This window comes from Pagrus major, chromosome 14 (genome assembly GCF_040436345.1).
Source record: "Pagrus major chromosome 14, Pma_NU_1.0".
NCBI classification, from domain to species: Eukaryota; Metazoa; Chordata; class Actinopteri; order Spariformes; family Sparidae; genus Pagrus; species Pagrus major.
The window spans coordinates 3,100,260-3,126,697 of NC_133228.1; positions in this window are offsets into that span (position 1 = coordinate 3,100,260).

Here is a 26,438-nt window from a genome sequence, read left to right on the forward strand (position 1 = left end):
TAATTTCTTATACTCTAATAGATTTTATTTTGGTTTACTTGTATTTTGTGTAATATTTACAGTATTTCAGTTTTCAGCCACAGTTTGAAAAAAAGAATCAATGGAATCAATAAAATTTGTATCAAAGCATTTCTGATTCTGGATCCAATTCTTTGCAAAAAGGCAAATTTGACAACAAACCGCACTGGCATGAAAGCTACGTACAGTAATAGGCTACAATGACAAGCAATGGTGCACTGATTCGCACTGAGTGCTGTATTTTGTATTTTGTTGTCCACTGTGTAATGGTTGATCTGAAGAGCTCACACACTTGTTTGCAAGTTGTATTGTTTGAAGGCAAAATTTGCTTTTGTTGCATATTTTAAATGTTTTGGCACGGTTAGAGCCTTTTGCAAACAAAATGTGTCATTTCGACCATGAGTGCCACTCTTTCGGCCTGTGTGTTAACTATTTTGAAAATGTGGAGTTTGAGTTGACTGCTGCATCAAAGCAATCAAGAAAAACTGTAATGTCTGTGGACCTCAACATCAAACAGATTGTAAGTAACACTTAGGTGTGAAATCACTTTCTGTAACATCCCCGACAAACACACACATGGATTCTGAAAACCCCTTTCTCACCTTTGAGAAAATCTGCCTGCATACCAAGTTGACTGAATATTAAATGTTCCTACCTTTGCAGCACTCTTAAAAATCAGTATGAAGTAACTTGCTCAACACATTCAGTCAACATTCTTGTTTAAGGTAAACAAAGTCCCATTGTTCTAACATTTTCCGAGCCAAGTTATTCATTTTAATGTTTTCATTGCATTTCATGTAATAATACCATGTACTGACCATGTATGGGTAATTACTTCTACATTGATACGTACATAGATTGAGTAACCAGGACATATCTTATTACAATTACTGAAGGAAATGTTGTAGAATCATGATTTATTTAGCAATATAGTTAGGAATTATTTACCCTTTTGTTTAACAAAATGCATGAAGTTCTTCACGATAATTTCCCAAACAGAGGAATTTACATACTCCCAGTTCACATACTGCTTATTTTTGCTATGTTAATGGATCATGGTGGTTTACACGTGCATTTTCAGCACATTAATCTCTGTGTTTTAATAATTTAGAGTTTCAAGAGTGACTGTCACAAAACAACGAAAGGAGGAGACTTCTGAAAGTAGGAGACCCCTGATTGGTTGACCGACCATAGATACAACTGTTTCCTCCAAACATTAAATCACCAGGAAACTTGTATTCCATGCTCCTTCTTCCCCTTTTGCCTTTCTTGTTTCTTGCCGTTTTTGCTGCCTGCTTTCTATCTTCTCCTTTTCCCTTTATGTTTCCTTCTTTTCTGCTTTTTTTGTTTCGTCCTTTATTTTACTTATTGTCTTACTCTTGTTTGTTCTCATACTTATTTTTGCCTTTTTGTTTTGCTTGCAACTTTCTATTGTTTATTTAACAACGAAGTTTCAACACCAACTAAGTCTTTAATAACTTTGCTACCAGTTTTATACAACCTTGCAGTTTTTTCTGAAGACTTTGAAAGTTAAAATCTTTTTAAGTTACCCAGCAAGAGCACCGGTAAGAGAGAGACACCCGAGCAGACATCCGGCCTGCCTGGCCCCACGCCTACCATTACTGAGCTGGAACCATTACTGTTGGAAGAGCAGACTTCCAACAGTGAACCACCACAGTGAAGAGACCCGGTCGAACCCTTCGACTGAACCACACGTTGGCCCACCCAGAGTTGGCTGTGAAGAGGTTCTGTCCATCGCATCAATTGCTGTGGTTCCGACCAAGCTCTCAACTCCTGCCCGGCCTTCGCAGTTCAAAGTAGGCCAAACCATCTTCTCAAACTGCTCATGACTGGGTTGATGTCAGAATAATATAATAATAAAAATAATCTTATTGACAATGATTCCAAATTTTGCATCTTCCTTCAGTATTAGTTACTAGAACCCGTATTGAACACATTATTTCCTCCACCATCTCCCATTCATCATAAAATTCACTATCATCATTTTGACTGCTTATATACGGTAAATATTCATGTCTGATCATCATTTCATATAAGTCATTTGTGTTCATATTTAAACATTTTCATTTAGACCCAGTCGTTCTGTGTATTCCTTTGGAGTGGAGAACAGAGATCAGTTTAATCAAGAAGTCACACTGTTACATATTTGATAACTTAAGAATGTATTGATTTTATTTTATTTTTCCTCTTCAGGGGTGGTGCCCTTTAGCTATCGCTATCACGACTGCAAAATCATTGAGATTCCACTACACACGCAAACTCGACACCTATGTATCATGCCACAACCGTGGCCATTAATCTGCTGCTATAACAGCAGCTACTCTTCTGGGGTTCAAGCCTCCATCCAATGTGAAAAACTAGGTCCAAGGATTTGCTCTTATTCAGCCCCAAGAGCATTAGTGAGATCCAGCACTAATGTTTGCTTATCTGGCTCTCAGCCAGTTCCAGTTCATCCCAGAGGTGTTGACTAGGGTTGTGGTCAGGGCTCTGTGAAGGCCAGTCAAGTACTACCACAGACAACCTAGGAAAATCACAGAGCTGGCTTTGTGTCATGCTGAAACAGGAAAGGGATAGACTCAAACTGTTAACACAAATTTAAAAGAGCACAATTGTCTAGTGTGCTGCAGCATTGAGATTTCTGTGGATCCCAACACCCATCTACACCTAAGTGACCCAGACAAGGGACAAAAATATGACAATAATATCATTTTGGCCATATAATGTATTCATGTCTGCATGATACCAGTAGGGGGTGCTGCCACATCATAACCAAATACTATATTAGAAGTTCTGTGATGGGAAGACAAATTTGAGCTAATAACCAGAGCTCATTGAAAACATCTAAAACTGACATACACAGATGTTGTTAATAGTCTAAAATGCACAAATAAGAGGTTCTAATGAAGTGATTTTCAACCCAGCAGTAGTAGTGATACTCACTACTTCACTTTACTGAGAAACTGCCTGAATAAATGCTGTGGAGCATAAATGTTGCACATTGCAGAAAGAACAATAATGGAGTGGGGGTTGTGTAAACAAGTGTGTTCAGGCGCAGCTGGAACACTTAATTCATTCCCTTTAACACATCTCCATTCACACTCCATCAACTTAATGCATTTCTCTACAGACATGGAAAGAACTTAATTAAACGTCTGTCACTCTGCTCAGATGCTGGAGTATCACCTGAGGAGGTGTAAAAACCTGACAATGTGGGGGGTGAGGAATGATTAAACCTGCGAGAACCAAAAGTCCTCATGAAAATATTTTTTCATTCCTTATTACTTTACAGACAGAGTTTACGTTTAGAATTGAGAACTGCAAGTATATTATAATTAAAAAAAATCTTTAATTTTATATTAAGTATTTACATTTAATCAATGCACATTTACTGGTTTATTCCCACCAAAAGTGATTTCTTTGTAAATGATAAAATGGACTTGCATTTCTATAGCGCTTTTCCAGTCTACTGACCACTCAAAGCGCTTTACAACACTTCAGATTCAGATTCACCCATTCACACACTGGGGGGGAGCTGGGATTCAAACCAGCGACCTTCCGGTTACTAGACAACCTGCTCTACCTCCTCAGCCAGTTCCAGTTCATCCCAGAGATGCTGACTGGGGTTGTGGTCAGGGCTGGCTTTGTGTCATGCTGAAACAGGAAAGGGATAGACTCAAACTGTTAACACAAATTTAAAAGAGCACAATTGCTCACCCCAGTACAGCCACCCCAGTACATCTCGATTCCATACAAAGTCAATGCGATTACATAAATAGATGCAAATTCATGCTTGCTAGTGACGCGGGGGCTTTGCCTGAAGATGCAGAGCCACTGCTCAGAGCCAGCCAGCTCTGAAGGAGAGAGTCAGGTGCAGAGCCACACCTCCTGGAGGAATAATACCCAGAGTCACAACAGATTCTGCTCTGATTTGGAGCTGTTTACTGATGGGAGGAGAGCTCAGAGATTACTTTTTAAATTTTGGGATTAAAAAGTGGATTTATATTCATTCCCAGTGCTTTAAGTGGGCCAATCATCAGTTATCGTTTCGTTTATGATTTATTCTGCGTGCCATGAGTGAATCAGTGAATCATGAGTGAATCAGGGAGGCGCATCTTACTATCTGAATAATGTGCTCTTTAAATGGCAGGAAACAGATTGCACCTTTGACCTTAGACCAGCTTTTTATTGCTTTCTGCTGCCTCGAGAGCAATACACCGCCGAGCGCGCCTGACCACACCTCACTATAAGACCGACTTGCCCAGGGGTGCACAGGTGGGTGCAAGTACATGTGCTATTTACACAACATTGGCACTGGGCATGACAATGACAACTGCGTCGGTCTGAAACTAGCAATGATATGAGCGCTGCGCTGTGCACCGCTTTGCACCACAATAGAGCCCATAGCCACCAAGACTCAGTAGTTTGCAGTTGGTGAACCTTCACCCACCCATTTGTCTTGGTTAAGAACAGGGTGCATTATTCTTTATTTTGTTTAATACAATATATCATCAGAAATAAATCTGCAGAGATACTTTAGAGAAAATTGTTCTTTTCAATGAGAAATCTTTTACATAGACATGATTTAAGGGTCAACTTTTTAACCCCATGCAGAACTAGATCAATGCATGGAACAATAATTTATAGACCAATGGTGGCATGGCATTCATTCATTCATTATCATTTTTTTTGTATAAGACAGTAGTAACCCTTTAAACACAGCACGAATTTCAGCTGCTAAGGGTTTCTCAATCAAAGCAAAACAAAACACACAAGTTGTGTGGAATCATGGGAGTTGTTGTCTCAGAACAAGGTAATGATTTAAATTTTTTAATCACATTACTTTAAGTCACATTTGCCATCCTCTTTCCTCACTCTGACTCTATCCTGGAAGTTATACATCAGGTGACCAAATTAAACACATCATTACCTGTAAAAAAAAAAAAAAACATGGACTTCTTTGGATGTATGTTGCTTTATTGATTACATTTGGCCTGTAAGAGGTTATATAATCATGTCAAGCCACGTATATTTAGGTAAACAGGTTTTCGAATTATTGTGTTGTTTGGTCTCACTGTCTGCCATCAGTTTTTTGAGTTATTTAGTGTGTATGGAGGTCAGATATGTGTTTTGTTTTTGAAGTATTGTAAACACATTATGTGGACCTATGGACTCCTGCTGTTGTTACAGTGGCTTATGGGGATGAATATTGTTAAAGATGTAAAATCCACAGAGACTACTTTTAGATTGTGTGCACACTAGTGCAGCAGTGTGTACTTTGTGGACTGTAACCATCTATATCAAGAAGATGCATTCTCATTTTGCACGCATTCTCATTTTATTTACTGCTGACTGGGTGTGTACCTGTGTTTTTATCCTGATATTAAAGGGGACATATTATGCAAAACTCACTTTTTCCTTGCTTTAGTATGTATATTTGCGTATCCGGAGTGCCTCCCCACCCCTTAAGCATGATTTTTCGACAACTAAGTCAATGTTTCGTAAACTACCGGAGTCAGGGATTGGGTCTCTAAACGAGCCGTTTGGATTTCGACCGGATTGTGACGTCACAATCCGGTCTTTTGCATACTCCAGCCCTGGCGCTGGCTATCTCCTCCCACACTTCGCCAGCTACCTGAACGAGGATCCGCCATTTTCTCGTTCTCGCTTAACTTGTACGCGACAGCCTGACCGCTACCATGTACAACACGACAGCCGAGCACTGCTGCTCTGTCGTGGGATGCACAGATCCTCCTGTTTCGCTACATCGTCTCCCCACCAAAGAGGATATCAGAGCGAAGCGGCTACATTTTATTTATCAGGGAAACGTCCCAGCTTCAGTGAGCAAAAGCGTTATGGTCTGTGCCAGTCACTTCACGCCGGACTGCTTCAGCAACCAGGGTCAGGACTGGACGCTGGACTGGCAACAAGATTGTCCCTTAAAAGATGGATCCATACCCACTGTCAATGATGGAACTGTAAGTATTTAAAAAAACAGTGTAGTTTGTGTTACTTTGGCCGTTTAGCACATGAGCTAACGCTAACGCTAATGCTAACCGTCGATGTAAATATGAGGCTGAACTAACGTGAAGTTATCAACGTTGGGCTTACTGGCCGTAGTATTCACGATAATGTTAATGTTACCAAACGTTAATTTGTCATATCAGCAGTCTTTTAAAACATGACAGTGAATTGAGAAAATGAATTAGGATATTGAGATTTTATCGCTTCTAACTGGCGGTGAACCACTGCTCGGCCGTGAACATGGCGAGGAGAGGGGTGAATGTCTCGGTGTTAGCGGACTGTGAGCTGCTGTTCCTCCGTAAACACGCAGAGGAGACGGGGTGAAATGTCTCGGTTGTTAGCGGACGGTGAGCTGCTGTTCCTCCGTAAACACGCAGAGGAGACGGGGTGAAATGTCTCGGTTGTTCGCGGATGGTGAGCTACGTTAATTCATTAGCATGTTGTGCTAAAGGACAGTGACCTGCACGTTACCTGCAGTAAAGCAATCACTACTTTGTTTTGGAGCCGGAGACAGGGGTTAGCTGCTACATGTCTGCTGTGCTACTATCAGTTATATGCAGGCATGGACACAGAAAAGTTGCTTCGCAAATGTGTATAGCTCGTTGCCATGGTCACGCGATGCCGTCCTCACGTCTTCCGCCGGCAGGAAGAGGTGGGCGGCGCACGCAGTAGCTCATTAGCATAAAAGGGAAAGGCACTCAAACCAGCCGCTGAAAACAGGGCTGTGAAACTGGTGTGTAAACACCCCTGCTGTGCTCAATCCTTCGGTTTTTTCGACCAAAGCATGTTACTATCATTCCATTTAGACATCAAGGAACCATGTCAACAAGCAGAAATGAGCATAATATGTCACCTTTAAAGGAAGTAAACAATAAGGTGATTCACCGTCTTTATTACTGCATGTTGCCATGTAGGATGCACCTCTAGTGCAGTAATATAAAGCGAGAGAAAAGTCCAAGGCAGATACCAGGATATCTAGTTAGACACTTAAGGCCACTGACCAAGCTGCTGTATTTGACAAGTGGGAGTGAGAATATTTTTTCATCACCTTCCTGTTCAGTGAAAACCATGAATCTCCAGATATGCTGATTTTGAACATTTCTCATAAATGTTGATGAAGGTTCTCAGTCATCCAGGTCATGGTAATTAGAAGTGCTATACCGTAGGAAACTGGAAACTGGAAATTCTCCTTGTTGAGGTACAGAATTGCTAATTCTCTGAAGAATTACAAACTTGGCATGATGAATCAATCTCTTTAATACATGCAGCATGGAGAGAAGACCCACAGTGTTCGCTCCAGTCTTCCAAATTATTCTGACTTAAATACAGCAGAACAGTGGTTACATACTTTATGACAGTTGTTAATCACTCCTTCCCTAAACAGTGACCCCCTGATGTTTGTGTTGATCATGCCTTCCCCAGGGCAGTGACCCATTGATGTTTTATTGGACAGTAAGTGTCATCATAGCTACCTTCCTGTTAACACCTTAGGCAAAGAGAATTGCCCTTCATATGACTTCCTGACCTGTTCTTACCCTGACAACTCCCCACACCTTGGGCGAGGAGGCTCTCCTCTTCTCTCACATAACAACATGTTCTAATCATAATCCGTCCCAGCTCCAGCAGTCCGCAGCCCTCCGGAGCAGATACGCAGGACTTCTATTGCTAAGATTCCACTGGATGCATGTCTGCTGCGTTACGGCTCCGTTACGGTTTTGCTCCGTCGAATTGCTGTGTCGTGCTCCGGCATCCGCCAGATATAGAAGTCCTGCGTATCTGCTCTGGAGGGCTGCGCAGCGCAGCGGACCTGGTGGAAGTTAACACATAGACTAGAGGGAAACCTATCAATTTTGCTGCGTGGCAGAGCTGTAACGCAGCGGACACATATCTGGTGGAATTGAGGGGTATTTCTGGCGGATGCTGGAGCATGACTCAGCAATCCAGACGAAAACCTCTGATAAACCCACTGTACATTCATTCGGTGAAAAAACAAAACACGACCCAGACTGAATGCTATTGTTGGTCTTTGTCTGCTGGGCGTGTAACTAGGCAATTTTTGGTGTTTGCAAAGTTAACAGCTTCTTGCGCTGCCCCCTTGTGGCTAAAAGCCAAACTAATGCAGCTTTAATGTAAAATGCAGGATTAAAAAGAAGAGTGACAAAATATAAATACATACCCTTCAGAGTGATATTGAATTGTTTGACAGTTGTTCTCTCTATTTTGCAGACATACAGTAGTTGCATCTGTAAGTAACACTTTAAATGAGAAACATAAACTATGACAGCAAAACAGTGAGATTGAACTCAGGCTGCAGTAAAAACCACAGTAGGGAGAAGATGAAGTTTTTGAGGTCTGACAAGTTTTACATTTGCTGCCTCCAGGGGAGTCCTTGTTAACGCAGCAGCATATGTTAACGGCTCGATACGTCTGGCCCGGCTAATCCTCAACAGAAGTCTCACATCTGCTGGGCTCTATTCCGACCCTTGTATCCCTCGTGAGTGATGTCTCACAGCCAGTATAGATAAGACCTGAGTTAGTTCACACTGCTGATGCGGGATCACTAGCAAGTTCACAAGATCTTTAAATGAAAGTTAAGAGCTTTGTTAAGTAAAGGAAGTTACAACTTTGAAATATTATGTCAAAAGTATGTAACAGGTAGAAGCATGCATAATTGTATTTATCTGCTTGAAATGACAAGCCTATTTTATCTTGTCATCTGGTGTTGAACAACTCTGGTTTCTAACAAATTGGGTCTTGTTTTTATAAAGTTGTCCAGAATTTCATGTCAGTTATAATAACACCAACAACATTCTGAGATCTAGCAATATTCATCATTTATAATGATCACTTCTTGCTGTGCAGAGCTCGGTGTTTTCTCGACAAGTGATAACGTCAGAGCCACCAGCTGGATACACTGAAAACCTAACATATGTGGACCATTTTCCGGAGCGGCTGCTGTAACACTACGCTTCCACTGTATGTATCAATGAAACTGGCTACACCAGGCGCAGAGCAGTGTGTGGTGCCCAGGTGCCACAGAGATCTGCTTTACACTTCAATATCTTTTACTGAGCACTTTAAATTTTACATACATTCCACTTATACATTCACGACTCATTTTATGGCCATTACAATTGTGCATGTATCATTGGAATCTTTAGGAGGTCAAATAATGTAATAGGCACAAAAGCAAAAGAAAACAAAATGCAAAATCATCTAATACATATTGATGAACAAACAACACGAAAAGGCTAAGGCTACCTTGTTGTATTGGATCTGCAGCTACAAGATATGATTTTATTGAATTGTTGGAGCTTGTCCATCAGAGCATATCTTATCCTTTCCACATGAAGTGTGCTAGTGCAGTCCTCAAGCCACATCTTGGAGGTAGGGACAGTTGTGCCCTTCCATAGAGTAAGGATTAGTTTATTTGCCATTATAAGGCCATAAGCGAGGAAGCGCTGGTGTGCTGCATGAAGTTTTCTAAAGGTCTCTGAAATATGCCGAGATTGAAGAGCATAAGCGCTGGTTTGATACGTGTCTTCATGACCTTGGACATATTGTTACAGATATCAATCCAAAAGGGTTGAACATTGGACACAAAGCAAACTATGAAGAAGGGTTGCCACTGAAGATTGGCATTTGTAACACATAGGCGACACCTCTGAGTATATTTTATGTAGTTTCTCCTCGAATAGTGGAGCCTGTGTATGATTTTGAATTGGATGAGACAGTGTTTTGCATTATTTGAGCAGTTATGAATATTCTCAAGGCTCATTTACCATACGAGGGCTTGGAGCCAGAGGGGCGTAAGTGGAATTTTGGGCGAATATGGGTTCTTATATCAAAATAAAGGTCTCAATGAGCTCTATCCAATGGTGCCAAAAAGACCTATCTGAGATCAAACTGTCTTGAATAAAGCAACAAAACAATAAAGACCTAACACAAAAGTGTGAGTAATGTTTGGAGCCAGAAGGGTGTAAGTGTAGTTGGTGCCCTTAAACAGCATTCAAAATGGCTGACACGGACAAGGAACTGTCTGAGGCAGAAAAGATTTTGATGAATATTATGAAACAAACTGATGAATCCTATACTGAAGAAGCTGAAGATGAGTCAGAGTGGCTTTTGAATATATTTCCTCACAAGAGTGATGACAGTAAGACATTATCATGCCTTGAGAGCCTTACCATCATGCAATTGATGAGGGACACATGGAGACAGAAGAGGATTGAGGGACTGAGACAGTAGACACTGTGCTAGAATTTGTTCAGGAGGGAGGGGCTAACAGTGGCCAGGAAGAGGAGACAGAAGAAGATCGAGGGAGTGAGACAGTAGACATTGAGCCTGTTCAGGAGGGAGGGGTTGAACGTGGCCAGGAAGAAGATGCCGACACACCACAGAGAGGAAGAAAAAGACAGAGAGATGTTGAAAATTGGAAAAGAAACCAACGTAAAAGGTTAAGAAATTCTGGCCAAAGCTACATTAATTCACATGGCATTTATGTTCCAGGAAGGAAGGTGAGGGAGAAGAAATACGCCTCTTGTCGTTACAAATGCAATCAGAACTTCCTAGAGCCAGTGAGGGAAAGTATATTTCAACAGATGGGAGATGCAGCAAGGCAGAAAGACTTCATTGTCAATCACGTTATCAAAAGAGGGAAAAGAAACAGTGAAAAAATCTCAAGAAGAACTCATTTGTTTGAGTATTATCTAACCTTTGAGGGAAGACAGATAAGGGTATGCAAAGACTTCTTTTTGAAGACCCTTCATGTGTCTGAGAAATTTTCGAGGTCTGCAGGCGGCCATCCATCTAGTGAATTGGGAATTTCCCCTCCAAGCAAGAAAGGGCGGCATGCAACTCAAAACCAAGTGCCTGAGAGTAGGGCTGGGCGATATGGACCAAAAGTCATATCCCGATATATTTTCCACAAAGTGAGAGCAAATGTTCAGTCGAAGTCAAAGCCAAATATGACATGTCACAAGTAGTTTTATTGAAACCGGCTATTTCAGTGAACAGTTGCAAAATCAAATGAATAAATAATAAACAGGTTTCTTCACCTGGTTCATGAATAAATGCTCAGCTGTTCAATTAACAATAAAATGTAAACATAAATACTGTATAACAACAGGAGTGCCTTTTTTGAAATCAAAGCTCCGTAAGGTGCACATTTAAATAAAAAAAAAATCTTAAATAAAAATAACCTATAAAATAAAATAGGCCAATCTTTTTCTGAAATAAATATATTTATATGAGAAAAGTACAATATCAATATTTTTTTAGTTTGACAACTATAAATGGCTTATTAAAATCAAATTACAGATTTTCTTCTCCTTTCTAACAAATCCACAGATGCAAATAACGAACATTACAAAAGAACAAAATATGATAAACCCTAGTAAGGGCAGCATTTATATATAAAGAAAGAACAAAATATAGTGCTCAGTTTAAGAAAAAAAAATTTAAACATCAGCTTGAGATTACCTTTTCCTTTTTGTTAACTCAATTTCTTATCTGAACAGTCTCAACCAGTTGCACAAGAAACAGACTATCAACTCAATAAACATTTTCCCCCTCTTTTTTTACTTTGATAAACAGTAGTGCTGTCTTGAGGTAGACATTAGAAGACAGACAAGCATGTCCTCCTTCGTTTAAAGATTTTGTGTGAGAAACACCAGCCTGTCAACGGCATCCGGCTTCAGAGATGCTCTGTGGCAGGTCACGATATTGCCACTGCAGCTGAAAACCCTTTTGGAGGGTGAACTGGTAGCTGGTACCAAGACTTTTATACTTTTTTGCCAGGTGGCTCAGAGCTGGAAAGACAACTTCATGATCCTTCCACCACTTGAGGGGATCAGTGTCACTCTCCACACTTGCTGACTGCAAGTAACTTGACAGTTCATTTTCAATAGCCCCCCTCTTGGTTGGTGCAGTGGTGGTGGCTGTGTGCTGCTTGAAGAAGCTTGCCAGTGTCTTCTTAGCTTTTGGTGCTACTGCTGCTTCTCCATCTGCAGGCAATCATCATTTCTGAATAGACAATGAGCCAGAAGAGGGCACCTCCACCGGCACCGTGTGCCCTGGCGTCTCCACTGGCATCTCCACCGGCTCCTCCGGTTCCACCAGCACCTCCACTGGCACCTCCACCAGCACCATGCTCCCCGGCGTCTCCACCGGCTCCACCAACACCACGCGCCCCCGCGACTCCACGCCAGCTGCTGACGTCCGCCCGACTGGCCGTGTCCTCACACAAGCTGTGCTGGAATCACAGGAGTAAATTGTGAGAGCAATCCGTGGCGTCAGTGATCGTCTAGATCAAATTATCAATGTCCTTGGAGATATTTGCAACGCAATAAATGCACTTAAAAAGTAAATTGTGTCCTTGCCTCTTTACATCGTTGAAATCAGATGCTGCCGGGCCCGTATCGCTTCCCGGGGTGGGTTGAGGTTGACAGGTCCGGTATGTATGTCCATGTATATGTATATATGTATACATATGCTACCGTTAGTGGGAAACAAACAGAAGGATAAAACAACTTCATTACAAGGATTGACAAGACTGGTCGCACTTATAGTGATGACTGCAGAAGTGCGCCGTGGCTACTGCAGTGTGACATTTCCAACTTTACGTACGCGTTTATTGACACTAATACTGAACACAAGGAGACAATAAAGGGCTTGTTAGATAGCTCTGCCGCTCTATTTTCAGCAGGGAAAAACAAATGCAGATATTTGAATGCACGTGCCCAAATGGGCATTGTGCTGGTTTACATTCGGGGCGCAATTAAACGGATACATTATTTACTCACCGAGAAGCCACCCATCGCGCACCGTGCCAGCCTCCAGCCTGTTACCAACCATGCTATTGGTAAGAATGAACGAGTCATGCGTTGAACCAGGCCACCTTGCCACGATGTTGGTGAGCTGCATTTGCGCATCACATATTATTTGAACATTAATTGAATGAAATTGTTTCCTGTTGACAAAAACAAATTCATCCTGTGATGGCGCTTTTATAGCAACACGTGTGCAGTCAATAGCTCCGATTACATTAGGGAAACCGGCTCTTGCTGCAAATTGCGCTTTAATGTTGGCCTGTTCAACAGCATTGTATGGGAATTTGATGTACCTGGATGACATTCTTATGATCCCGTCCCACACAGCTGGCATGGCTCGGCTCAGAGTGGACTGGTGCACTCCTGACCGGTCGGCCAGTTCCCTCTGGAAGGCTCCTGTTGCCAGAAACCCCAGAGTGGTCAGCACCTGTGTGGGCATGGACAACCCCTGGCTCCTGGCTGTGTTTCGTTCTAGGGCCGGCCGCAGCTCTGCGCACAGCTCCAGTAACACTGGCCTCGGCAACCTAAAATGACTCGAGCCAGTTGTCGTCATTTTCCAACAGATCTTCCCGTTCTCTAAACACCCTCTCACGTCTGATATTACCATTTGCGATGTCTTCTAACAAGGCCAAGGCTTCCATTGTTAATGCCATTTTTTCATCACTTTGCGCATGCTTTTATATCCATCCATATGATTGCAAACACATGTGTGTTAATTGTCCACTAATGTGTCTCTGATGTGCACATTACTCTGAGGACTAATTGTTTTCACATAATTAACAGTTTCTCAGCATCACCTCAAAGTGTCGCCAAAGGAACAATAGCTGTAGAAACGTGCGTACGCCAGCCATGAAGCTGGCGTGGGGCACCGCACATTTCCATGGTCATTTCACTTTTGATACATCTGACCATTGGCATGGAAAATGACGTACGCCATGTTTTTGTGCGTACGCAACATTGATACATGAGGCCCCTAGAGAGGTTTCAGGACCTTTTGGACTGCTTCTAGGACCTCTAAGTCCTGCCAGGTAGGGACAAGGTGCCTGGTCTTTTTGTCACTAGACAGGACTTTGGCCAGTGCTCCTTCCTGCTCCAGGACTCTATCATCTGCTGCCTTGATCCCCAGCGTATGAGTTGGTGACTTGGCAGACCCAGCTGAATCTGGACTTCAGCAAGATGTCTCCTTTTCTTCCAGCTGTACGAAAAACAGCTTACAATTCTCTTGCACAGAGAAATGGCCCGGGTGACGCGCTTGTCATTCATGCCACGTCCTGTCAGAATCATAAAAAACTATTGATCAAATGGGCTTATGTGAGAAATTTGACTCTGGTTTCACTTTAACACACTCATACAACTAAGTGCTTTCCAAAATCAAGCTTTAGAAATATTCAATATTAATATTATTTTCTCGTTTGATAGTTTATTTTTTTAATCAACACCAGTCCTAATCGTAAATATCAAATATTATATTCATTTATTTTCTGAATTTTAATCCTGTAAGTGATTTTTATGTATTATTATTTTTGTATAAATGATGATGATGATGATTTATAAATGATGACTATACTGTATGTACATTTACTCATGTTTTGTTCTTCTTGTTCTTAGTATTTATGCTATTTTTTAATGCTACTTCATATTTCTACTCCACTAAAAACTCCACAATGTTTAGGCCTACTTGTCAACATTAGTTTCTAGTTACTTTGCAGTTTGCTCTTTCAATCCAGAGAAAAAACTATAGTCTATCATAATAGCTAAATATATGTTACCTTGATGATATCAACAGGCTAACCAGCATTTTAAAGTCATAATTACCTCACCTTCACCAGCTGTAACATTAAAGTGGTAAACACATCAATGCATCACTAATTCTTATCCAATAATCTAATAAATATGATTCTGAAATCTACCATTCTGTATTGTAAGTGATTTTACTTTTAGCACTTTAAGTTTTGTGTTTATTAATTTATTTAACCTCTATTTAACAATCAATTTTTCAACAGAGACCTGGCCAAGACAGCAGCATAAAACACAAAGTTGCAGACAGACACACAAAGGAAAATAAGGAAAAACTAACATTTTAATGTTTTCCGAACCATCTCCAAATTACTGAGCCACTGCTTTTTCTTTTACTAACCAATTCCTCCTCCGCACGCTCCGCAGACGTTGTTGCTTCCTCCATGTTTGTTGAAGGGTGCTGGAGTGTCTGTTCCTGCCCCTCCCCCCTCTGTGCATGAAAGAGGAGGGGCGGGGGCACGGGAGCAGTGCAGAGAGCTCCGGGTCAGCAGCTTGCCTGGGGCAAGGATCACAGCGCAAATTTGAACTATATCGATATATGCGATATGGTCTAATTCCATATCACATTTAAAAATTTATCAATATATTTTTTATATTGATATGTCGCCCAGCCCTAATAGAGAATGCATGCCATTGAGCATGACTCCACCATCCTGGGGGAAAATACAATGCATGGGATGCTGATGGGAGGTAGCACAGTCCATTTCAGGGTTAATAAATCAGTGCATACACATTTTCTGATAGTGGTATTGGTATCAGAACAACCCTACTGATTTCTGACTAGAAAAAATTGACACAGTGCTGAGTGGCACATACTGTTGACCTGTGATGTCTCACTAAATATCTCCACCCCGAATAGAAAAAAATGGGTAAATTTAAATCTGTCAAAGTAGTTATTACAGTGACTGCCTGGTGTGGGATACTGAGGAACCAGTTCAGCAATCTTTTTGAGCATGATATATAGCAAGAGTATGTATGCTGTCTTGCTAATATCTTCCCCTTTTTGATTTTATACAGAGTATACTCTCCTTGTGTGTTAATGGTCATTAATTACACATTTTTTTTCCAAAATAGAACAAATCAAAACAAATCTGGATTGAGGACATTTTGAAAACTGTTGTAAACATGCTAAAGAGTGGCATTACACTACAAGACAATGCATCACCTAAAGATGGCTTCTGGAGTGAAGTATGCACTGTGCTTACGATTCCCAACAACAGGAACAATCGATACAGACTTCAAAGGCCTATGAATTTAGTAAGGTGTGTACTTATCAGTTTAATTATCAGAAATTCAAAGCTTGATTTATGACTTTAATAGATTACACTATACATTTATTTGTTTTTTTCCTTTGGCAGAAAATGTCAGAATCTGCCAAACTTGGTGCTTGAAATGGGCAGAAGTCACCACAACAGGTTGGTATTTTTTGTAAATCAAAACATCAAATGTTATTAATAAAAATGCAGCAATGTTGTCATGCAATACACTATTTTTTTTTTTTTTGACAAATGTTTTTATTGTCTTTTTCAATTACAATACAAAGACACAAAACAGAACAAGGCACATCAATAAGTACAAAAAGGCACTTGAAGAAATTCCAAATATGCAGATATTAGTGGTATATTTTGCTAGTTTGGTAACTGACTGTTTCTCATCATGGCTTATAAGGAAAAGAAAATAACAATAAGGAGTGACAATCATGTACATGCACAAATGGACACAGATTGTACCCCACATACAGAGTGCTTCCGTATTTCATAATGTGGTCATTGATTTTAATGAAAAAAAAAAAAAAATATATATATATATATATATATATATAAAATAAAATAAAAACAATAGACTACAAAGCTGTAATGAAATCGTCCCCCTCCAGAAATTCCATAAATGAGCCCCAAATCTTTACAAGACAATACAAGTCAATGAACAGGAGACAGTTTCAGGCACAGCTAGCATCCTCTCTCATCCTGGTGAACACAACACTCCAAAGAGAGGACGACCATCTTCAGGCAAAGGGAGCCCAGCAACACAGACAGTGACATCAGGAAGCCCTCTGAATGCTCAGAAGAGACCATCCAAGAGATGTGCACACCTCCCATTGGATGTACGCAAGGACCTAGTTGCACATTTCCCAGTGAAGACAGGGAGAGGATGCTGCAGACACTGCAATAAAGGATACACCAACACACATGCAGCAAGTGTGATGAGTTCTATCCTGTTTAATTGTTTTTTTTAAATAAATGACTTAATAAAAATATGACTAATGAGTGATTATTATTAATGTTATATACCTTTATGGGGCTAAGTAAGCAATCAACCCTGCGAAAGAACCCTTACTTGATCTGAATTGTTGTTCAGACAACGTGAGTACAAATACCGAAATTCTGCTCCCAACTAAGCCCAATGTTGCAATATTACAACATTTCTCTAAAAAGGTACATGAACATTTTTTTTTTTTTAAACTCCAGAGAGGCCTCCTACAACAACATCTGAAAGGTAAAACATTTATTTTTTAGGTTTTTCTATATTTGGGTCTTACAAGGTTAATAAAGCCATTTTGGTGTTTTTCTAACCTTCTGGCAAGAACTTTTGCTATTATTTTCACATCATTGTTAATCAAAGAAATGGGACGGTAGGATTCACACTTTGTGGAGGGCTTTCCTGGCTTTAATATTAAGGTTATAAGTGCGTTCCGTAATGATGGTAGTAGCTCCCCCTTTTCAAGTGATTCTTCACACATGTTCAATAAAGGAACCAACATAATGTCTTTAAAGTTTTTGTAGATTTCAATAGGAATACCGTCAGGTCCTGGTGCTTTCCCTCCTTTCATACTGTCTATGGCCTCTGACAGTTCAGATGCTACAATTGGGGAGTTGAGCTCCTTTTTTGCGCTCCTTGTCAGGACTGGTATTTCTATCTGATCTAGGAAGCTGTGGAGCGTATGAGATGTGGCTGGACTTTCTGACATATACAATTTAGAATAGAATGTCTGGAAAGAACTACTCATTTCTTGTGGATTAGTAATTGTTGTCCCTTCCTCTGACTTAATTTCTAAAATTGATCTTTCATTCTGCATTGATTTTAAACGCCAGGCCAGAAGTTTCCCTGCCTTCTCTCCTTGGTCGTAGAACGTCTGTTTCAGTTTCATTATGCTATATAATGCTTTAGTTGTAGATAATTTATTATACTGTGCTCTTAAAATGGTCAGTCTCTGTCTAGTCTCTTTTGGATCCATTAAGGTTAATTTCTATCTCAAGTTCTTTAATATCCTTTTCTAACTCCATCAGTTTTAGGTGCTGTTTATTAGAGATACTGCTTGTATAACTGATCATTTGCCCTCGTGTATAGGCCTTAAACACCTCCCACCTCGTAGATGCTGATATTTGAGTAGTGTTCACTTTAAAGTAAACATCAATATTGGTTCCAACAAATTTTAAGAACTCATTATCGTGTAGCCATCGCGGTCTTAATCACCCAGGCTGGGCCCTTGGTAGCTGCCTTTACAGTGTAACTGACTAGTAGTAGCGCATGATCTGAAATGACAATACCTTTGTACACTGAGTCATTCACATTGGCTATCATAGGCTTAGAAATTAGGAAATAGTCTATGCGGGAATAAGAGTTATGGGTAGCAGAATGACATTAATATTCCTGTCTGGAAGAATTCCTATTTCTCCAGATATCACAGAGATTTAACTTGCACATAAAGTGTTGTATATCTTCCTACTCTGCATATGTGAGGTGTCCACACCCTGATGACTTATCCAGTGTAGGATTTAGAGTACAGTTAAAGTCTCCTGCCATACAAATGTGACCATGTAATGTTGATAAAATTAGAAACAAGTTATTATAAAACTGTGTATCATCACTGTTAGGACCATATAGACATACTAAATTAATGTCTTGATTTAGTAAAGAGCCCTGAACGATAACAAATCTGCCTGCGGTGTCTTGTATGGTATTATAAACCCTTACAGATGAGTGTACAAGTATTGCCACCCCTCTTGCATGAGAGGAGAATGAGGCAGATATGACTTGACCTTGCCACCTTCTTTTTAAAAGGGGTGTATTCACTGGAAAGTAAATAATCTTGAATATAAGCTATCTGTGTTTTAAGCTGCTTAAACCTAGACACTACTTGTTTTAATTTCACTATCTTCCTAAGACCCCTAACGTTCCATGAAATGATATTTATTTTAGTATGACCACTCATGATGAAGTCAGTAAACTAAGCTTATTTGCAGCCACCTTATTAACCATGCCTTATAATAAAATGAAAAGTGTGCCTTCAGAACAAACAAATAAAACAAGAAATAACAAGGCTTCTCCCAAATGAGGCAACGACAAATAGGCCTAGCCTAAACCCTGTGTGGCTAAACTCCCCTCCCTCCCAATTACCGGATCCCAATCCTCTAGAGGAGCAGTATCGCAACCAGTACTATGAAAAGAAAAACAAGAAAAGCAAAAATACGTCGGACATGTCCCGATGAATTGCATATTTGTGCGGATGGAAAATACAATGTTTGTTTGTGACCCAGTATGGTTAGTCATTGTTAGTAGCCTACCTGAGAGGACAGACAAAGTCTATGTCTATGCTAACCTCCAGGCTCGCCATCAACTAGGCTAAAAGCTTACCAGAACAGTCTCTGAGAGATCAATGTTGGATTTCTTACCACTCAGTCAAAGTTCTGAAACACCTTTTTAATCTTTCGGATGAATTCTTCAGCTTGGGATGGAGAAGTGAAGTGGTGCCAGCTCTTGTTGTGTAGAATTCACATTTTTGCTGGGAACAGAAATCCATATTCCTTATGCATTTGGCGCAGACTTTGTTTCCTTTGTCTTTGGACTTAAGTGGAAAGATCCGGGAAGAACATGACACGGCTACTCTCAACTATGATTTCGTCTTTCAGACGCGCTGCTTTCATAACTCGATCTCTATCTCGATATGTCAGGAATTTCACCAGGAGAATCTGTGGCCGAATTCCATCCGACCTCCCGCTGATCCTGGTTCTGCTGCGGCATTTTCCCCAGCCTGTAGGCTTGCTCGATAGTTAACGGTTGTCCTGCTTCTATGTCAAGTGCCTTGGGTAGCCATGTCATTAGGAATGTACGGGCATCTCCATTCTCTGATCCTCCGGGTAATCCTACCAGCCTCAGATTGGAGCGACGTTGTCGGTTTTCCAGCTCTTCCATCTGTGAGGTAAGTTTCTGGACTTTTTTCTGCGTGGTATTGGCTAGGGTTGATAGCGAAGTGATCTGGTCCTCCGCTGTGCTAATGCAGGTTTCTGCTTCTGTGAGTCTTTCAGAAAATGTCCCTTTAGCTTCTGTTATCTCTTGATTGGAGGAAATAACTTCATGTAGCTGTGTGGAAAAATCATTCCTCAGGCATTGTATGGCTGTTAAGATCTGGCTCTCATCGCGGCTAGTCTCCAATTGAGTTAGCATCTCGCCAGATGCCTGGTTTTCCGTGTCGACCTCGTGTAGAGTTTCAAAGTCGTCTTTAGGAGGTCGACTTCTCCCTCGATTTTTTGACTTAAGGATATATGAAGGTAATATTGTCATACCTGCGTTGAGTACTGAATTATATCTTACTTTAAATTATTATTACATACTTGGGCATCTGCATTACATTTGTCATTTATAAATCTTTTCTTTATTTGTAGGCCAAGTAATAACACACCTTTTAAAGTACATAGTGTTTATAACATGTTATTAATGTACAGTGCAAGATAGTAAGAAAAATATTAAAACAAATATTTAATGGCACAGCAATAACATTGTGCATTTTCTTTAGGAGACCAGGAGCAACACATAAGATGATGAGGGATTCATTAGGATCCCACTACCCAGAAATCCATCATTCTTTTTAATTGATCGTAAAGAGTGGACTGTGTTAAAACAAAAAAGAAAAGACAGAGGGTTTGCAGGACTGCAGTGGACAAACTTAATTTCTAGAGGAATGAGGACCATCCATCCATATTGCTCAGTAGCCTTCAAGAGGCACAGGCTGAAACAAAGCATGCCAGGAATTCTGGTGCCTGGGTTACTGCCGATTTCAGGAATGCCAAGTCACATTCACCGTGACTGTGGAGAGCGAGGATGACCTGAAGGCAACAGTGGAGTTTCAAGTTGGGGAGTGTGTTCACAATAAAACAGAGTTGAAACGACGACCAATACGGCAGAGGACAGAGGAACAATAGGCCAAGATGTGCAAAGACAGTTACCTCGAGCCATGTATCTTGAGAAGCTGGCCAAAATAAATGAGGATGTAATGGAGTCTGGGTGCAGGGATGAGGCTCCTACTCCTCAGGTCCTTAAGAGCATAACCTGGGAAGTATATCAGAGAAGCCGTCTTCACAGCAATGACATGCTCAGCCTCCAAATAATGCTGGAGACCAAAAAGAACAGCCCGGAGGAGGTTCTACAGAAGGTTTTTTTTTACACCCAAAAGGTGTTCTTTTGTGGTCTTTAAGGAGCATTGAAATTTTTCAGGAGCGATGCAGGGAGGACATCGTTTATTTGGACGCTACAGGGAGCATTAAATAAAAGGAGAAGGGCTACCCTCCTTCCTATGTCTATGAACTTGTTGTTCGACATCCCACCAAAAAATGCTCCCCTTTGCCAGTTGCCACCTACCTGACGTGTGATCACATGACAGCCTCAGTGTTATATTTTCTGGAGGCATTTCAGACAGATGTGGCTAGGTGTTACGGACGAAAGGGCATGCGGACACCCATCACGCTGATGTTTGATGGTTCAATGGTGTTGATGCAGGCAATATGTCTGTCATTTGCCAAAAAGAACTTGCATGTACCACTGACCATTATTGCAGCATTGCTAGTGGTACAGCAACAAAAGCTGATTTTGAGGTGCCTGAGTCATGTCATGAAGAACGCAAAGGAAATGTGCAGAAAATAGTAAGCATAACCTATTATTACTACATATTTTGGTAGCATACATACAGTAAGTAAATAACAAAATATTTTTGGTGAAAAAGTGATGAATCTGCCTTCATTATGTGTATGTGAGAAACACAAAATGCAAGTCGACAGTTTTTCTCAAACTGTCTTAACATAATCTTTTCACAAAGAACTGAGTAGTAACAAAAACATCTGTGTACTATTGATATTAACACTGGTGGGAACTGGTCTTCCCCATACAGACACATTAGAGGGTTCTTGTTAGAGTTCCTTTAGGATTCCCATACCTGAGCTCTCCCTGTAAAATGCATAAAATGATGTTGTAAATAACCACTTGACCTGCATGTGTTACATAAAAGACACATAGGGTTATGGTACAGATAGTATAATATGGTTTAATGCTGCCAGGTTACATATACATATTTCCTTACATGACATGAAAATATTGAAACCTTTTCATTTTTAAAGCCCACAGTGCATCAAACCACTACCACCTGGCCATGCACATTTTTGGACTACTCATGACTGCAAGTGCTTTGGAAGACCTGGATGACATGGTTCAAAGTGCTGCAGTTGTGTTTTCAAGTCCATCCAGTGGGGCCAATGTTGAGAAACATTTCAACAAGCTGCAGTCATGGCTGAAAAAAATAGAACTCAGTTGGATGAGACAGCCAAGTCCCAACTAATTACTGAAGACTTAAAGGTAAATGCAATTTATAATAAAGTCAGATCATTTATATTGTCATTCACACACATTTATAGAATATTACATTAAAGTCAAGGGGGCTGTCTGGTGGTATTTGATGGTACTGTTATATTAAAGAGCACATAAAGGCTACAATTGCATCAAATGTCAATTCAGTACCACTTTTAGAGCAACATCACGCCACTGAGCCCTGCTGTCCAAACCCAAGACATAACAGAATTCCATTTGTATAGAGTTCGCTGGAAGATGCTGTACAGTCACAGCGACAGAAATTGTCTGAGGCAGTAAAAAGTCCTCACACCTCACTCAAAGGTAGAAGTTCCACCACAACACCATGTGTTTGTTTTACTTTGGTCACTGAGAATAATGGCAGGCTGGCGCATTAAACCACTGATACATTACATGGAAAATCCAGTGTGTTTAACGTGGATGTCCAGTCAGTGTTGATGCAGTCAACTGAGACAAGAAATCCCTCGGTGCTGCTCTATTGATCAATGAAACTAAGTGCTCCTGCTGGAAATGCTGCATCTCATTTCAAGTCTCCTCCTCTGAGTAGCCAGGTGGCGTGTTGATGAGTATTTTGGTCACCTAACCATACGTTCTGACCAACAAAGTAATAGCTATAGGATCAAGTGGTGACACATGGCAACATAGACGTTGGTTCCAAAAGCTTCTGTGCAATGCATCCTGCTTAATGTAGGCACTGCATGGGTCCAACTCATCTTTCTCTGTCAATATAGCAAAAATTAGGATTGTTTTTCAAATTACCATCAACACTTCATGCTGCCCTTTTCTTTAAACTATGCCCAGGTACAATAAGGCTAATCTTAACCCACAATGACATCCTCAATCATTTTAGTGCATTATAGAGCGTTTTTGGACTTTTCACAAATTGTTAGGCACAGATGAGACTGCACAACTTGCAACCCCCCGACACTCAGCACGTGAAGGCACAAATTTAACATGTATGTTTTCCATTATGTCAAAAAAGGGGCATGGTGTCAGCACTCTGGATGTGAGGCCCTGCTTTCCTACAGCCGCACACACACCAGCAGCTCCTTTTCACAGTTTCTCATGATTATTGTATTTGATATTTTTTTAATCTGTAATGGATACGATTTCAAATGTACAGAGCTAAAATGGTTAATATAAAAAGTCCTTAAGTAAAGGAAGAAGACCTATTTTTAAAAATAATCAAATTAAATAAACAAATTAAAGTATACAACAGCTTTGTTACCGTAGTGAGAGTACATGTAATTCATTAATTCCACCCCTGCATTTACATTTATCAATATGCTAATATTATATACAATAAAATTACATAGAGAACACAAGCAAAAATATAGTTAGAAAAAGAGGAGAATAAGTGCTATAAAGCGGGTCTGATGGGATATACTGTCATGATCCCGTTTTTTGTGTTCTCTTATTTCCTGTTTTATTTTGAAATTTTGCCCTCATGTGTCGCGTGTTGATTTCAGTTCCTCCCTCTGTGTTTTGCCCTCCTTCCAGTGTTTTTCAGTTCCTTTCCCTCACCTGTCCGACTCACTCCACCTGTACCTCATCCCCTCGTTAGTGTGTCTGTATATAGTCTTTGTTCTTCCTCATGTCTTTGTCAGATCATTCCGTGTTGTCCTTTGACATCACCCTGTGTTTCTCACCCATGTAATCTCAAGTGTCTCCTAGTGTCTCCCTGTTGGTATGTTTCTGATTTTTGTACCTTGTGTTTTCACTGATTTGTACTTTGCTTTTGTTTGCACTTTGTCTTAGCTCTTTAGTTGCTACTTTGTCCTTTTGCCTAGTTTTTTTTGTTTTTCTGGATTGGTTTTGTATCATTCAGATTTTCTTTAATAAAGCTTGCCCTCGTTTCTGAATCCTGCCTTCCGTGTGCTTTGCTACATTTGGGTCCTCACCTTTTGCCAAATTATAACACATACAGGCTAAAAGAGTGTATGAAAGTAGACACTGATCTGTTTTCAGGGTATGGGACAGGGTTAATGTTAAAAGGTCTCACAATTTAGTCTTTTCCTTTTTTGGTTTTTATTCTGGGGTGAAACTCAATCACTGAAGGCAGTCAGTAGTCTGTATTTGTGTTACGGGACTTGAAATTTTCACAACACTAATCACAACTTCACTATTAACTTTAGGAACTCAAAGGAAACAATAAGTTTAGGGAATAGGGAAGTCATTTCCAGAGCGCCACTGGATATGGATGGGGAGCGCAACCTTTATTACTCTAAAGGCCACATGGAGCACATCACCAAGTACCTGCTTCCCTATGCAGACCGGGATAATGCTTGGTTAGTTACATTGATTTATTTTTTATTTAGTTACAAACCTGTTTCCAGAATTTTCAAAATTTTGGCAGTTTGGTAAATCAAACTATCTTAACAATGTTGGGATGGGTGCGCTATCTGTCAAAAATGCAATACAATCCTTATAAATTATTCAGATTTGGTCTATAAACACAAGTTTATGACGTGCAATCTCTGTCTCTCTCTTTCTATTGGTCTGTACCTGCTCTGCAAAGCAATTACAATTGTCAATGACTGCTACCATTAATACATCTTTATGCAGACCTTCAGAGTGGAAGAAGAAAAATGGAAAGAACGCCAGCAGAAAAAGAGGGGGAGACATGTAACCACAATCCACAAGCCATTCCCCTTCCAAAGATCCACCAAGAAGGTACACGTAAATGTAATGCCATGCAAATCCTACACAGAGTTAACAGTCTCATCTCATCTCATTTCCTTAACCGCTTTATCCGTGAGGGTCGCGGGGATGTTATCGCTTTATCCCCCCCTTTCAGGGGGTTGCGGGGGTTACTGGAGCCAATCCCAGTTTTCATATGGGCGGAGGCCAGGGTATATCCCTGGACGAGTCGCCAGCTCATCGCAGGGCCCTTTCTGACGGCAGAGGCTGCCACACAAGGTGCCAACTGCGCGTCAGGAGCAATTTTGGGGTTCAGTATCTTGCTCAAGTATACTTCGGCATGTAGCTCAGTTCCGCCCAGGGGACGGGGAACCAGCGACCTTCTGGTCGCTGGTCACCTGCACCTGCACTGAGCTACAGCCGCCCCTCAGAGTTAACAGTGATGACTGAAAAATCTCATCTGCCCAAAAAAACAAAGAAAGACATTCAGTTATACATTAACCTAAAATAATTGAATTTCAAATTTTGGTAAGACCTGCGGCCCTCAGAATAATTTGTGCAGCCCCCAAACAAGACATGATATGCATGCATTCTATTGTTATCATTCCATTTAAATACCTCCTCTCTATCAATACCCTACTTTGAATGAACTCTTTCAGTACTGCATCAAACTGTGACCCTATAGCAAGCATCTGTCAGGTTTGGAATGGCAACTTTTAGAAAGATAACGGTTGCATGGCAAGTTGTGAATGTTGCAGGGATTATGCTCTGTCATCAGTGCTAGTATACTATATTTATCTGGACAAATCAGGTGTTTAATGTGAAACAGACATTAAAAAGCCACCACAAGTTAATGTGTTTTCATGTAGGGCCCTCAATCATATGATGGCTCATTAAATTGGCATTCAGTCAAAGGTTTTCATAGTGGGATTCGGACCTTCCCAGGGGGGCTACAAGTATTTTCAGGGCAGGCTCTTTGAATTGAACTTTAAGATTACATCGGCTATCAGAAGGATGCAGAGAACAGTCTAAATGTATATGATTTGGTTTATAAAAAGTACAGTATTATCGGTGGATTTTGCTGTTTTCCCACTTTCCCTGAGTGAGAAAATAATAAATGCCTTTGGAATTACATTTTTTATGTATTTTGTGTAGTCTGAAGTTATGTCAAACAGCAATATTAGCCTATATTGGCTCAGTTGTGTGTGTCTATGGGATCAGATAACATAATCATGATCCTGCAGGCATCCAGAAATTCAGCAAAACTAAGCAAGTACACCAAGAGACTTTGCCTTTTTCCAAGCTTTGGCTGAGGGGAGGCCCAGTGTCAGACTTCGAAAACCCCTGCACTCCGTTATTGGCACTGAGTCATGTAAACTTGGAGAATCCCAGCTTCAGTGTATTTCAAAAGCATTATTTATCCTCACCTTAATATTATGCTACCTCATTATTTGAGAAATCCATGTACATTACAAC